Source organism: Gastrolobium bilobum, unplaced genomic scaffold (genome assembly GCF_033153095.1).
Source record: "Gastrolobium bilobum isolate Gb01-03AN ecotype WA unplaced genomic scaffold, APGP_CSIRO_Gbil_v1 utg14631, whole genome shotgun sequence".
NCBI classification, from domain to species: Eukaryota; Viridiplantae; Streptophyta; class Magnoliopsida; order Fabales; family Fabaceae; genus Gastrolobium; species Gastrolobium bilobum.
In genome coordinates, this window is record NW_026897620.1 from 20,012 (window position 1) to 35,936 (window position 15,925).

General features: G+C 37.4%; 1 non-coding gene across 1 annotated transcript; it reads right to left on the reverse strand.

The window, feature by feature from the left end:
- Positions 1-13,277: 13,277 nt before the first annotated feature.
- LOC133308675 (small nucleolar RNA R71) lies at positions 13,278-13,384 on the reverse strand. The gene has a single exon (XR_009751199.1). It is a non-coding gene; the product is annotated as a small nucleolar RNA R71 (small nucleolar RNA).
- Positions 13,385-15,925: the final 2,541 nt, after the last annotated feature.

Here is a 15,925-nt window from a genome sequence, read left to right on the forward strand (position 1 = left end):
GTTTAGCCATGTTGTGGTTCCACCATGTCCCATGGGGATATGGTATATGCATGCTGTGTTACATGCTTTTGATGTTTTGGAAATGCTGTTGAGCTATTATATGTTAGTGCCTTGTTGATATGCATGGAGGTGTTCCACCTATACGATAAGCCTGAGTATGTAGAACATACAAGAGGGCGAGGCTGTGGGTGAGGTGCAAGCGGTGTTCCTTGTACTACATGTAGGGAATAGACGTATTCCTACATTTCTCTGGCCAGTAGATAGTGATTACACACATGCCATAGATATCTGTTGCACTACATAGTTTTGGAACTGATAATGATATAAATGCTTTTTGAACTTATATTGCACATGTAAGTGAGCTTGGGGTGGAAGATCCTTGAGGACCCCTTGCCTTACTGAGATTTCTAGTTTAGAGATCTCACCCCACGTTTGGGGAATGCTTATTTCAGGGCCAGGTAATGTTGAGACCTCAGGCGGCAGGAGGCCGGAGCTGAGTTAGATTGCTGTTATATTATGCTGCCTTGATTGGATGCTGGATTTGCATGCTGCTTTTATGCTTATAGCTTCAGTTTATGTTTTGAAGATTTATGTTGAGACTTGTTGTTTACTATGTTTATTTGGTGAACATGGGGATTGTCCATGACACATAGTATTTTTATGTCTTGATTATGTCTTGAGTCTTTTGGAGTTGTAATAATGTATCAGAATATTTGTCTGGATTACTTGATGTAATGCCGTGATTTAGATACACACTTTATCTATATATGGAGGTATTTCAGTAGATGTCGTATTGCAATTTACATACAGGCGTTATTTTATGAAATTGATTAAGTAATCAAGTTGGTAATTGATAATGACGTCATAATTGAAAAGAAAAAGAATATTCCGCATTTTTAATTAAGCACCGCTTAATACGATGTAATGTTAATATTCCGGGTATACACGGGGTGTTACAGTACCCATACTACCTGATCCTGAAATAAGCATTCCCCAAACGTGGGGTAAGATCTCTAATCTAGAAATCTCAGTAAGTCAGTGAGTCCTCAATGATCTTCCACCCCAAGCTCACTTACATGTGCAATATAAGTTCAAAAACCGTTTATCATTTATCATTTCTAAAACAATGCAATGCAGCAGATAATCATGTCATGTGTGTCAATATTAATCTACTGGCCAGAGACAGTGCAGGTATACGTCTATCACCTACACACCGTGCAAGTACCACTTGCATTCACCCCGGTACAACGTCTTGTATGGCGCTACATACTCAGGCTTCCCGTCAAGATGAAACAACACATGCATATTAAAAGCCATTATATGTAAAGTACAATCAACATATCAAATATCCAAAAGCATGTACACAGCATGCATAAACCATACCCCCATGGGACATGGTGGAACCACAACATGACTAAACCGAGGACACGAAAGCTTACCTTGCAAGCTAACTCCAAAAGCCAAGAGTCCACAGCTCAAAGTCCAAACACAGCAGATTCACAATCTGTTATGGACCAATACTATATCAATAAAATGCAACACAAGCATAAAAGTTAAAGACAACGCCTTTCCTTACGTTTAACGTCTTAAGGCTCCATACCAAGCCATAAGTCCTTAATCACTTGATTCTGACTTAGTTTAATTAAAACAGAAGTTCAACTTCATCAATCTAGGGTCCCCAAACCCCCAATAGCCTACTGTCATCACAGCACAGCTACTGCTCTTCGAAATCCCATAATATCCGGATATTCCTCGGGACCATATCCGGACATTCAATATCCGGATATCTCACTGGACATATCCGGATATCCAGAATCCCATATCCAGATATCTATTATCCGGATACTCAAAACCCATATCCGGATATCACATATCTGGATATTCATCGGGCACATATCCGGATATTTCACGACAGAATGCAGAAAATGCATTTCGTGAAGATATCCTTCCAAGGTTGGGTTTTTAACGATTTAAAGCACCTAAACATGCATTTCTAGGTGTGTTCTACATTACCCAACAACAAGTTATCATCTTTAAGCCTTAACATGCATCAAGCTTTTATATTTAAGCATTAAACTCATGATCAAAGGTGACAAGGCTTACCAAAGCTCAAACTCAGAAAAAGGGTGCTCTTGGAGCTCACACAACAGCTCCAAGGTTTCGTCTCTCACAGAACACGAAAATACACACCAAGGAGGGTCCTTTCTTCACAAAGGTTGCTCCTTGGAGCTCCAACAACTCAAGGAAGAAGCTCACACACTCCCACAAGGCAGTCCAGACTCCAAACAGCCTCCACACAGCCACCACACTCAGGAAAAGAGCTCCTTTCACACTCACAATGATCTCTCCCACTCACCCAAGGTACAAAGTGAAGAGAAAAGGAGGAAGAGAGGTCACAAAGCTCACAAAATGGTGGTGAAGCAATGTAACAGTGGAACCAGCAGCTGACCAGCCCCTCACCCACGTAGAGAAACTGTTTTCTAGGGTTTTGTGCCCTTACAAAGGGTATTTATAGCCCAAGCCACTTAATCACATAGTATTATCTTTAATTTCTACGCTAGGCATTTTAATCCCAAACTTTGGATTCTGAAACTAGAAATTTTTCTAAGAATTATCATATTTTTTTCGTAATTTTCTGAGCACCTTTCCGGTACGCGCTTTTCCAAGCCAGTACCGGTTTCTAGCACCAGTTCTCATTATCTGGACTTGAAACTCGTTTTAAAAGTCCTACATATTATTCTAGTAATTAACATGCACTTATTATAATTTTCCGGGATACTTTTTCGGTACGCATTTATACCGACTAGCAGAACCGGTATCTGCACTTTTCTTCCAAAAAGTGACTTTCAGCATTATTACTCACTTACTATAATTATTAAAGCCTCATAATAATTATTAGGGTCAATTATGGAATTATTTCCTAATTTTGCATAATTAATTAATTAAATACCTTAATTAACGGTGCAGGTTCTTACATTGCTAGACGTAGGTTTTCAATACCTTAGCTTTATAATATTTAACTCGGCTTCTTGCCAGAGTGTCATTTTTTAACTTTGGCTTATTTCACCGTTTTGACTTGTGAGCCATTTCAGATTGGGGTGTGATCTTTTTTCCAGGATCTCATCTCTCCAAACTCGTCTTCATTTTATTGCAAGTTGAGGTGTGATCCTTTTTTCCAGGACCTCATCTCTCCAAACCCGTCTTCATTTTATCGCGGGTTGGGGTGTGATCCTTTTTCCCAAGACCCCATCTCTCCAAACCCGTCTTCATTCTTTATCTCGAATTTTTATCCTGGGTTGTTGCCCCCAGCCCGGCAGTCTGGGTGTCCGGGATATAGGGTTGTTGTGCATTACTCTTTATCGCATTTGCGAATATTTTATTCTCAGTGTCTGGAAGTCGGCCATGTTCATGGTTCGAGCCTTGTTAGCCTTTTTTTGTGATGTATGGCTTCAACTATCTTGTTATGTTAAATTCTTACTTCAGACATCCTTCTCTGCTTTCCTACCTGGTAGTTAGGGTGTCCAAAGCGAAGTCTGTTGAACCATAATCTTGTTGGTCAAACTTCCGTGATCGAGGTCTCTATTGGAAGTAGGAAAGTTTTTCCCCTTGACCTCTTTGCCGAAGTTTTATTGATTTATTGATCCATGTTCTAAATCTATGGATTCTTGTCGATCCGTGTTTCAGATTTATTTTTTCTTATTTTGTTCTTTCTTCGGTGTCGGGCTTCATGAGCCAAGTATCGTGTATGTTGTTTCAACATTCCTCCCTCAACCTTTTTGGTCGAGGTTCGTAGCTCGGACTAGTTGACCAGTCTTTTTAACTGTCTTACCGAGATCTTGGCTTATGAGGATTGTTGCTTTCCTCTTTTAATTTTGGTTGCATTCCTGCACTTGCCCCCCAGTCCGGCAGTCGAGAAATCCGGGTTGTCGGGCTGTATTACTTTTATTCAAGTATCTTTATGTCAGAATACTGACTTACTTTTGCAATTTGCCTTTTTTGCTGATTTGAGGATCTTTGAGATCCCTTTTCATTGATGTTGCGGGGTTTTGTTCCCGGTTCTTCGCATGTTTTGTTTGCAGAGTTAAATTTCTCCTTGCTATAATTAGCCCGATTTTATATACTGTAGCTATATTTATTTGAGCTCGGCTTTGCCAGAATCTCGTTGTGATATCATCTTCTGTTTCAACCCGGCTATACATATCGTGTCTTTCACAGATTTTGACTTGATCAGAATCATTCACCTATTTGAGTCTAGCTTGCATTGCCGTGATGTTCAGATGGAACAGGGTGAGACTCTCGCGGTTTTCTTTGTATCATCCATTTCATGCCTTTGGATTATTTCGCCTTTATACTCGCATCTTGAGTTTCATGTCTCACTAATAACTTAGATATATTTTTCTAAGTATTTCAGGTTTGCCGGGTTACTTTAGCATTTTTCAACACTTCTAAGCATTTGGAACTATCTTGGTTTGACAAGTAGATTTTGTATATATGTTATTTAGGTTTGTGACTTAGACAATTTTTTAAGTACTTCAAACCTTGTTAAAATTTTCGTCTATCCCAGATGGATTATATCTGTAATTAAGATATCTCCATCCGAGATGGGTTATCTTTGCAATTCGGATATACATTTCTCGAGTTCTTTTTCATTGACCTGGCCGGGGTCAAAAAGCATTATACGGATTCCGCTTTTTGTCACTCTCTGTGACGCATGTTTGTTTTAACTTAACATTTTGTTAAGTCAGCATTGATGAAGGTGATCATTGTCACCTTCAATCATGACCTGGGTTTCGTAACCCGGTACTATCCAAGGTAAAGGAAGTATTGTCACATGTCCCACTTGGGTCTTTCGACCTTAGTACAGAGCATTTTGACTTGATCAGAGTCAGCATGACAAAGTGCGCTTGTATCTCAGATTTTATGTTGATGCATCATAAACACAAGGATCCATATTTATGAAGGTATCTACTTGTTCTTCTCATTTTACTTTAACCCGGATTCGTATACCGTGGTTTGATAATATTCAACTCGGCTTTTCGCCTGAGTTTCAAATTCAAAGGCGTCATGATGACTTGATGAGTGTTGCTTCAATCTGCCCTCTTGAATCTTAGTTCAGTTTGGATTACGGAAGCGTCCTCCCGTTTTCCCTGAACCAGGCTTGATGTCGCATGCATGCATTATTCTTATATTTGAACCCGGATCGCAATCCGTCTTCTAGTTTATATCCTGGATTTATATTTATCCCGAATTGGATCTCGCCATATCCGTCTTCATTTTATTTTCGATTTGTATCTCGGATCTTTATTTCTTTCCCGGATTAGATCTCGCCATATCAATCTTTATTTTATTTACGATTTGTACTTCGGATCTTTATTTCTATCTCGGATTGGATCTCGCCATATTCGTCTTCATTTTATCTCTGATTTGTATCTTGGATCTTTTGTTTAATCAACCATTTCTATCCCAGAGGACCAGTCTTTATTTAACAACAATTTATATCCTGGAGGGCCGGTCTTTATCTCGGATTTAAGTGCAATCATGTCGTAAGGATTGCAATCTGTCTTCATATTTATATTTCAGGTTGGGGTGTGATCTTTTTGCCAAGATCACATCTCTCCAAAGCTGCCTTTATTCGTTATCTCGGATCCCGATGTTGTGATCGGAATGCTTTTGATATCTGACTTTAGTGTCCGAAGCTTTTGGAACTCGGCTACATGGACAGTTTGCTTAATTATTGACGACTATGGCCCTATTGCTGTTTTTTCGGTAATAACAAGATGGTGAAGTTTCTTCACAATATATAAGAAACAGTCCCAAAATGACATCCACATCATATTTCACAATTTAATTAAATATTCCAAGGCTAATTCCAATGCTGGAACAGCCTTGGCCGAATAAGCTAAGGGGAAAGAACACAAGTACCCTAGAATTACCTTTCTCCTTCACTTGCTTATTTAGTCTTAAATCTCTTCCTTTTCGTATCTTGCCCTCTTAAGTTACCAACATAACTTCTTGTAGTTTTTACTCCTCTTTAATGGCAGCAATGAAACACCTACAATGGGAGAGAGGGTATGTTTATTCTCTTGCTCATTTGATCGAGCAATGGGTAGGCTGTATGAAAGAATATTTCATACACATTTCAAGGAATCTATTCAACAAATCAAACTAAGCAGAGGAAATTATATTTATAATAAACTAACAAGTTTAAATTAACCTCTACTTATTATGGCAAATTCGTCCTTTCTATTATATATATATCAGATTTAGGAATCGTGGAGCACTCTAGCCATTGCAACAATAATATCCAAGAAATAACTAAATTTATTTAACACAAAGATGTAATTCCAAAGTTTAGCATATGGCAAATATCATACCGGCCTAGAATTTTAGTATAGTACCCATTAAGTAACAATGAAACAAGTAATCAAAATCAAGTCTAGTTTATAATTTTCAAGTTAAATGGAAGCTCAGATAATCAGTATGATTTGTAGGAAATCATTTAATGACTTTGGGTAGATTATAACTCAAATGACCCATGCATGAAAATTGCATTCTTGCTTATATTGATTGCAATTGCAATTGTATTGACCACAAATTGATGGATTGAGTAGCAATTTTGAACTTATTATAAAAGGGTCAAATATTAACAATGCAACTTTTTAGTTTTAACCAGAATTATATTGCTTCACACTGAGGTAAGGTAATTCAAACCATATTAGAGAACTAATGCATGCTTAGGAAAAAGTGGCTTCCCTCAACAGCAAAAAGATCCAATCATTTCAGAGATAGAAAAACTAATTATGGCCTAGGAAAATTTACAAAGAAAATAAGCTTAAATTAAACACACAGGTTTCGATTTACCGAGTGGAGAACCGAATATAAAGCTCCAGATCCAAAACTGAGGTATCATAAAAAATCACGATCGAGAGATTCTCAAAAGATAAAAGTTCAAAGATAAAAAACCTTGATAAGTTCAGAGATTCTCAAAAGAACCTAAGAGAACTAGTCTCACGTACAATGGCTAACTTGTCATCTGAATCCCTTTCTAAAAGCTCTGGTATGCCACTTTTATAGTGGGCAGCAGCCTTACAAATCTTTTTGACATAATCTTAGAGATAATGAGTATCAATCCAAATAAAAAAATAACATAATGGGATAATTAGGCCAAGCATACGTGCACACAAAATAAAACAACCCAATCAGCCTTATTACAATAATTATCTAATTGTAAGAAATACAAAACTAAGAGCAGAATTTGGCCGAAATGGAATGCAACCTCCGTGCTCTTAATTCTTCATCAATTTAGACGTTAACTCAAGCCCAATTTGCACGTCCAGCAAGGCTTATTCCTCAAGGTCTTCAATCTGAATTAAACGCGCCATTTTGAGCTATTTTTCCTCTAGACATATGGGCTTGTATCAAGTAAAGTGATCACTAAGTGATTTAGAGTTTCTTTAGCCTTTTTGTGCTTTTGTTCTTGTCATTGGGCCTCCCATGCCTTGTATGTCCTCCATGTTGTCTACCTTGGTCATTCCAACTTCTATATCCTCATAAATCCTCATCCAAGAATGCCTACTCGAAAGAAGATCTAATTAGCTATTAGACTAGGCTCAACCATGTGCAATCTAGCTCAATTGTTATTGGACTGATCATTGGCACCGTCTGTGAGGAATTATAAATTTCTAGCCACACACCAAAAAAATAAAAGTATGATTGATACCACAAGTTGTTGGTCCCGGATGAACTCAAGAGGGGGTGAATTGAGTTTTATAAAAATAATTTGCTAATTAAAAATTAACTTAAAGCAATAAATCAAGATAAGGATAGAGAGATATTAACACAATAGTTTTTACGTGGAAAACTCAAAAGGGAAGAAAAACCACGGGCCCTAATATCGAATACTGAAATTTGACAGGCAACTCCACTATGAAACTTATGTACAAAGAGTTCTCTAGTATCCTAGTTTTCTAGTCTACCCCTTACACAAATTTTCCCTTAGTATCCTAGTTTTCCAGTACAAAATCTTAACCCTTTAGTATTCCGAAACCCTATCACACAAGGATTCTCAAGTCACTCTCAATTTTCAAAGAAAACAGATATGTTGGTATCCCAGTTTTCCAACACAAGAACTGATATCTAAGTTTTCCAGTACAGACCTTCAAAAAAGTCAAGAAGAAAAATATAATTAAAATGATTTACCTCAGTACAGACCTTTGGCAAAGAATATTTTATTTCTCTTATATGAAATCTAAATAGATAAAATCTATCCTAAAATTTACTTGATTCCATGCTTTTCTCTCTCTTCATGATATCTTCCATATCTTCTCCAATCTTCAATTATCTTGAATACTAATTCAAATCAAAATAAATATTATTCTGAAATCTCAAACAATCAGCTCATTAGTAAATTCAAGACAATAAATTATAATCAATTAAATTAACATTAAATTGATTGTTATCATCAAAACAAATTTTAAATCAATTAAACAATTGGGGTATAACAAATGTCCAATAATTTCCCCCTTTTTGATGATGAAAAACAATTTATGCCATGTACCAAGAAAAACTAATTCATGACAGATATAACATGAATGCTCAATGATAATTGCATGAACACTATTTCCTCTGACTTTGCGAAGATACAACTAGAATCTATAAATCATAAAATGTGGCATCCATTTTCCCCTTTTTGGCATCATCGAAAAGATGAAGAGTAAACACTCAAGATAAGGAAGAAAAGATGTCAATGTAGCATGAATAAGGAGTAATAGCTCAATAGTAAAAAATAGTGAAGAATAAGAATATAGAAAATGATGGAAGGCAACAAAGGAAAATATTTCAAAGCATATACAATAATAATGCAGTAATTTTCCTTTGCACTCAACTTTAGAATCACTCTTGTTTCTTTTTCTCTAAGCTTTTCATAGGCTTGTGCCTCATGACTCTCTCTACTCTTAGTGTTGGAATATTTCATAAGCCACCAAATCAATAAGACTTTAAAGCTTGTAATGTAACAAGTGGATATGAACAAAAACAAAATAGTATCAGGGTAGGTAAAAAATAAAGAAGGGATAATACAGTTATGCATAGTCCCTAAACCTTATCTTTTGATATTCTTAATACTATTTCCATCATGAAGATTTCTTTTTCTTTCTTTTTTACTTTTCTAAGTTTTCATTTTCATATGACCAACACTCAAAAACAGGGTTTTTGTACTTTGAAACTCAAATGAAACTTGTTCCCCCTGAATTTGATATTCCCTTTTTTTATTCCTTTTTCTTTTTCTTTTTTTCATTCTCACTTTTTCAGTTTTCTTTCTTTTTCTCATTCACTTTTTTTTTCTTTTTCTCATTCCTCCTTCCTTTTCTTTTTCCTTTTCTCATTCCCCCTATGTACTTTTCTTTTGTACTCTAACAATTCATCTACTCAATCTAGAAATTATGCATACCCATACATAGAAAAGGTTTGTAACAATTAAAACACAACGGGCAGCATATGAGATTTAATCAACAAAAAATAGGCTTAATGCTCAAATAAGGTAATTAGGGATACAAATTACTGTTAAGGTTGGCTTGAAAAGCTCAAACGACCAAAGAAGACCTATATCATTTTCAGTTACTCATGAAACATTCCAACTAGCGAGCCTTGAGCTTCACTCATACGAGTTCTAGATTGCTTCCTCATAAAGAAAATCACAAATAGATATTGTTAACACCTTATTTTGTCTCAAATAATTAATAATAATAATAAAATGAAAAAATATTTAATTAATTTGTGACCACCATTTTCTTATTAAAAAAATATAGCAATAATAGAAAAACACATTAATCCTCATCGGTAACCCCACAACCTCTATAAACGTCAATATCACACTGTTCAATCAATATCAAGAAAGCCTACATCCCCTCACCTCAGTGGAGCAACCCAGCTGTAAGAACCTGCATCGTTAATTAAGGAAGTTAATTAATTAATTATGTGAAATTAGGAAATAATTCCATAATTGACCTAATAATTATTATGAGGCTTAAATAATTATGGTAAGTGAGTAATAATGCTGAAAGTCGTTTTCCTGACGAAAAGTGCAGATACCGGTTCTGCTACTCGGTATAAATGCGTACCGATGAAGTATCCCGGGAAATTATGAGAAGTGTGTATATGTCACTAGAATAATATATAAGACTTGTAAAACGAGTTTTAAGTTAAAATAATGAGAACTGGTGCCAGAACTGATACTGGCTATGGAAAAGCGCGTACCGGAAATGTGCTGCGAAAAATAAAATAAAAATATGATAAATCTTAGAAAAATGAGTAGGATCAGAATCCAAAGTTTGAAATTGAAATGCTAAGCGTAGCTATTATTGTTAATACTGTGTGATTAATTAAGTGGACCTATTTAAGCTTAGGGCACAATGCCCTAGGTCAGAATGCAATATTTCCTACGTGAGTTTTTGGCCTTCATCTGCTGCCACCTTTCTCTTCACTCAAGACTTGAACTTTCTTCCATAGAAATGCCTCAAGAACTCACCTTTTCCATTGATTCCTTCACAGTAATCGTTTAAACACTTAGTAGTGAACCTTGTGAGGGTGTGAGGCTACTCATCTTTGAGTGTAGGCAGCTGTATTGAGGGGTTTTGGGGCTGACTTGTGGGTTCTTGTTTGAGAAGCCTTGTTCTTGTTCTTGAAGGCTTCAAGAAGCCATTTAGATGGTAAAAGGTCCAACCTTGTAGTGCTTTTTTGTGGACCTTTGAAGTCAGAACCTTGGTGTGTAGTTGGAGACTTCTGTTCTGCCTCATTTTCTGAGTTTTGAGCATTTGAGGTGAGCCATGATCATCTCTTTGTCATTTTGATGATTTAAGCTTGTTTAATTGGTTAAAAAGTAAAACTTGGATCATTTGAGTTAAGGACTGAGTTTCTGAGTTCCTAACATGTTAATGAATATCTGTTTAGGGAGTTTTTGGACTCCCAATCGCTTTTGAATGCTTTAAATTGGACTTATGCAGTGAACAGCTCGAGTTTCAGCATTCTGTCTGATAATTATTCGAATACTTTTCGTGTAGCATTCGAATACTTATCCCTTGGTAGTCGAATACTCCTTGCAGAAGTATTAGGATACTTTTTGGGGAAAAAAGTATTCGGTTACTGATAAACCTTTAGTTTATCTTATTTTATAGACTAAATTAATATAAAATATCAAGTTAAATAAGTCAAAAACTAAGGTTTAATATAATAATCATGAACATTATCTGAATTTTTGTTTAATGGAATCATCTTTGCTATTTTTTAGGGATTTGTTGACAAAAGGAGTCAAAGATGAAGATTGGATAAATAGAGATCACAACTAGAAAAGATAAAAACAATAAGATTGAGGATCTTATCAAGTTGTTAGAAGTGGGAGCTTAAGCCCCCATTCAGAAGCTTAAGCTCCCTAAAAACGCAAATAGCTACTGCCTCTGGGCGCTTAAGCCCCCAACTCAGGGCTTAAGCGCGCCACAAGAAGAGAAAGTTGTCGCGAGGAGCGCGCTTAAGCGCCCTTCAGAGCGCTTCAGCGCGCAACGCGAATCAGAATTCACTGTCCTAGGGCGCTTAAGCGCGCTACAACAGGCTTAAGCGCCTAGACAGATCCAACTTAGGCCCATTCGAGTTTTCTACTAGGATACGAACTCTTGGCCAATAAAAGGGCCATTGGGGACCAGAAATACATAACTTTGAGATTGCTAAACAACTCTTGGGTGCTTGGAGGCGGAGGGAACGCGGAGAAACATCAGATTCATGTTCGTGAGCGGCGGAGACGGATCAACGTCAAGTGTTCACTGGAGATTTTGAAGATCCACCAATCACCTATGGAGTTTGGGGTAGCTTTTCTATTTTCTTTTGTTCTTGATTTTGCCATGTCCGGCTAGTTCTTTAAGTAGTTAGGGTTAGATGGATTTTAGTCGATTTATTATGCTTTGAATAATTCGTACGTTAATTTTCCTTTTTATCATGAATGAAGTTATCTGTTTTTAATGCTTTATATAGGCTTGAATCTTATATAATGATCATCGGTAAATGCATGACAATAGGGATGTTGGTGTGTGATCCATATCTGATAACTTCATCGTAAACGCTATGATTCTAGGGATAGACATAGAATTTGCGTAACCTTAAGATTCTTGAACTTAATGCTTGCATTCTTGGGGAATAACCGGGGAACTAGGGTTCTTTCAAGTTTGTAAAGGTTTTAGGGTAACAAGGGATTGAACTCTAATAACACGCGAAAGAATTGGTTAGATTGATATTAAGGACGGTTAACGTAAAGAAGGACTTCGAATCATAATAAGGAGATTAAAGGAAATCGAACCCCTAACTACGTTTTTATTTTACATTCTTAAATCACATCTTTAATTTCTTGTCTTTAATTCTTGCAAGTAATTAGCTTAATATTTAATATTTTAATTTTACAATTCAAATCCTGTTTCCAAATACACTTTCGATTGTCCAACTAAGTTTGCGATAGTGAATTAGTGCTTGAACCGTAATCCTCGTGGGAACGATCTCTTACTTAATCATATATTACTTGTACGATCGGTGCACTTGCCGTGAGTAGCAACAAGTTTTTGGCGCCGTTGCCGGGGATTACTATTTCAACATTAATAGTAGCTATTAATTCTTTAGATTGGACCTTATTTTCTGTTATTTAATTTTCTGTTATTTAAATTCAGTTTTATTTTCTTATTTTATATAATCTATTTTTCTGGTTTATGCGAGGTACCGTTGACACCGATTCCTTGCAATTCGACCCGGAGATAGAGAAAACAGCAAAAAGAAACAGAAAACTTGCTAAAGAAAGAAGACAGCAAGAGAAAGAAGCTTCAAGCTCAACAGAACCAAGAGAAGAAGCAATGGGAGACAACAATGTACCTCCACCACCTCCGAGAACGTTGGGAGATTACATGACTCCTGCTCGAGTTCCACAGACGGCGAGTATTGTTAGACCAAACGTGGATGCTAACAACTTTGAACTCAAGCCGGCACTTTTACAATTAATTCAGAAAGACCAATTTGCCGGAGGAAGCACTGAAGACCCTTACATCCATCTGGAAAACTTCTTGCTATATTGTGATACCTTGAAAATGAACGGGGTGTCTCGGGATGCTATTTTGCTCAGGTTGTTCCCATGTTCACTTAAAGACGAAGCAAGAGGATGGTTGCAATCGTTACCTCAAGGAAGCATCACTCACTGGGACGACTTGGCAACCAAATTTTTGGATAAATTTTTCTCATCTTCGAAGATGGCAAAGCTCAAGGCGGATATCACTTCTTTTGAACAAAAAGAAAGTGAATCTCTATACGAAGCATGGGAAAGATTCAAAGGACTGCTCAGGAAGTGTCCCCAACATGGCATTGAAGCCTGGGAGCAAGCGAAAACCTTCTTCCAAGGGATGACGCCGAACACAAGAACAGTGGTGAATGCTGCATCAGGAGGGTCCTTGAAGACAAAAACTCCAGAGGAAGCCTTGGAATTACTAGAGTCTCTAGCCTCTCAGGAGTATGATAATGCTCCCGCACCACAGAGAAGAGCGGGGATTATGAAGCTTGATGGCTATGATGCCATCTTGGCCCAGAATGATCAGATCCTACAGTCCAATAAGAAACAGCAACAACAACTAGATGCTCTCACAAAGCAATTTTCTGATTTTCAAGTTTCTTCTAATACTTCAGTAGCTCATGTTAATACTTTTTCTATTGTTTGTGATATTTGCGCAGGTGCTCATACTACTGATGACTGCAAGGCACCCGAAACTGCGGATGTTAATGGAATTTGGCATGATCAGAAAGTTCCATATAATCCAGGGAGGAACCAATACGGCAATAACCAGAATCAAGGGTGGAGAAATAAAAATCAACATCCAGGATTCAGTTATAGCTCGAATCATCAGCTAAATCCTCCTATGCCAGCACCACAGCAACCTCCACAACAATCAGAGTGGGAGAAAGCCTTTGCACAACTATCCAAGACCACATCAGACTACGTTCAAAGTACCAATGCATTCAGGGAAGACACTTCAACCTTTATGCAGGAGACCAGGGCCTCATTCCGGAATCAAGAAGCCTCTATCCGGAATCTTGAAACCCAGATCGGTCAATTGTCAAGGCAGTTCAATGAAAGAACCCAAGGCACTTTCCCGAGTAATACAGACGTTAATCCAAACGCACACTGCAAGGCCATTACCACTAGAAGTGGCATTGTAATTGAACCTGTGATTAAGCCTTCAGTAGAGAAAAAGAAAGTTGAGGGACCTGCCATTGAAGAAGAAAAAGAGAAAGAAGTTGACAAAGAGCCTACTGCAGAGAAAGCTGTTCCAGAAAAGAAGTTCAAATGGGAGAAAAAGAAAGCTCAAGAAAGACAAGAAAAGCCATTGGAGCTCTCACCTTATGCAAGAATTCCATATCCGCAGAGGTTCAGAGAGGAAATCAAAAAGCAGCAGTATTCGAAGTTCCTTGACATCTTCAAAAAGCTACAAATCAATATTCCATTTGCTGAAGCCTTGGAGAACATGCCGAATTACGCAAAGTTCATGAAAGATCTCTTATCGAAGAAACGTAAACTGAAAGAATGTGAAACGGTTACGTTGACGGAAGAGTGTAGTGCTATAATTCAGAAAAAGTTGCCTCCAAAACTTGAAGATCCTGGAAGTTTCAGCATTCCCATAGAAATTGGCAACATTGATGTGGGAAAGGCGTTATGTGACTTGGGAGCTAGTATTAACCTTATGCCATTATCCATCTGCAAGGCTCTGGGGATTCATGAATTAAAGCCGACCAAAGTTTCACTGCAGCTAGCAGACAGATCTACCAGAAGGCCAGATGGAGTTATTGAAGATGTCTTGGTGAAGATTGATAAGTTCATATTCCCTGCAGACTTTGTCATCTTAGACATGCAAGAGGATGCTGAAATTCCCTTACTGTTGGGAAGGCCCTTTTTAGCCACTGCAAGGGCTATGATTGATGTGGAGCAGGGTAAGCTGATGTTGCGGGTTAATGATGAAACCGTAACTATTGATGTTCTTGAATCTATGAAACATCCTTCCGACGGAGGAGATTGCTTCAAGATTGATGTGATCAATGATGCAGTGCTAGATACAGTTGATGAAATACTCCAACCACTGATGGAATTGGAGTCATTAGAAGAAGATCTACTGCACAATACGACTGAAGCAACAGAAGGAGAACAAGAGGTTGAAAAGCTAGAAGAGAAAGTTGATGATATCATTCCAGGTGCACCAAAGGTTGAATTAAATTTATCAACCGCCGAAGAAGAAAAATTATTGAAGGTGTTGAGAGAGCACAGAACAGCTATAGGATGGTCTATTACAGACTTGAAAGGAATAAACCCATCTTTTTGCACTCATAAAATATTGATGGAGAATGAGGTGAAGCCAGTCAGACAACCACAGAGAAGATTGAATCCAACTATGAAAGAAGTTGTGAGAAAAGAAGTCGTGACGTATGCCCTTCGGGTTATGCAATGCACCCGCCACCAAAGGTGTATGCTATCCATATTTTCTGATATGATTGAAAATTTTATTGAAATATTTATGGATGATTTTTTTGTCTTCGGTTCATCTTTTGATGTTTGCCTCACTAACTTAGCTTGTGTTTTGCAGAGATGCCAAGAGAGTAATTTGGTACTCAACTGGGAAAAATGCCACTTTATGGTAAGAGATGGAATAGTCTTAGGCCATAAAATCTCAGAGAAGGGGATTGAAGTTGATAGAGCAAAGATCTCACGTATAGAAAAACTTCCCCCTCCCTCTAATGTGCGTGGTGTGCGTAGCTTTCTTGGACATGCAGGTTTCTATCGGCGTTTCATCAGAGATTTCTCAAATTATTGGCCAAAGGAAGTTTCATCAATGAGATTTTGAAAGAAAAATTGACTACCGCA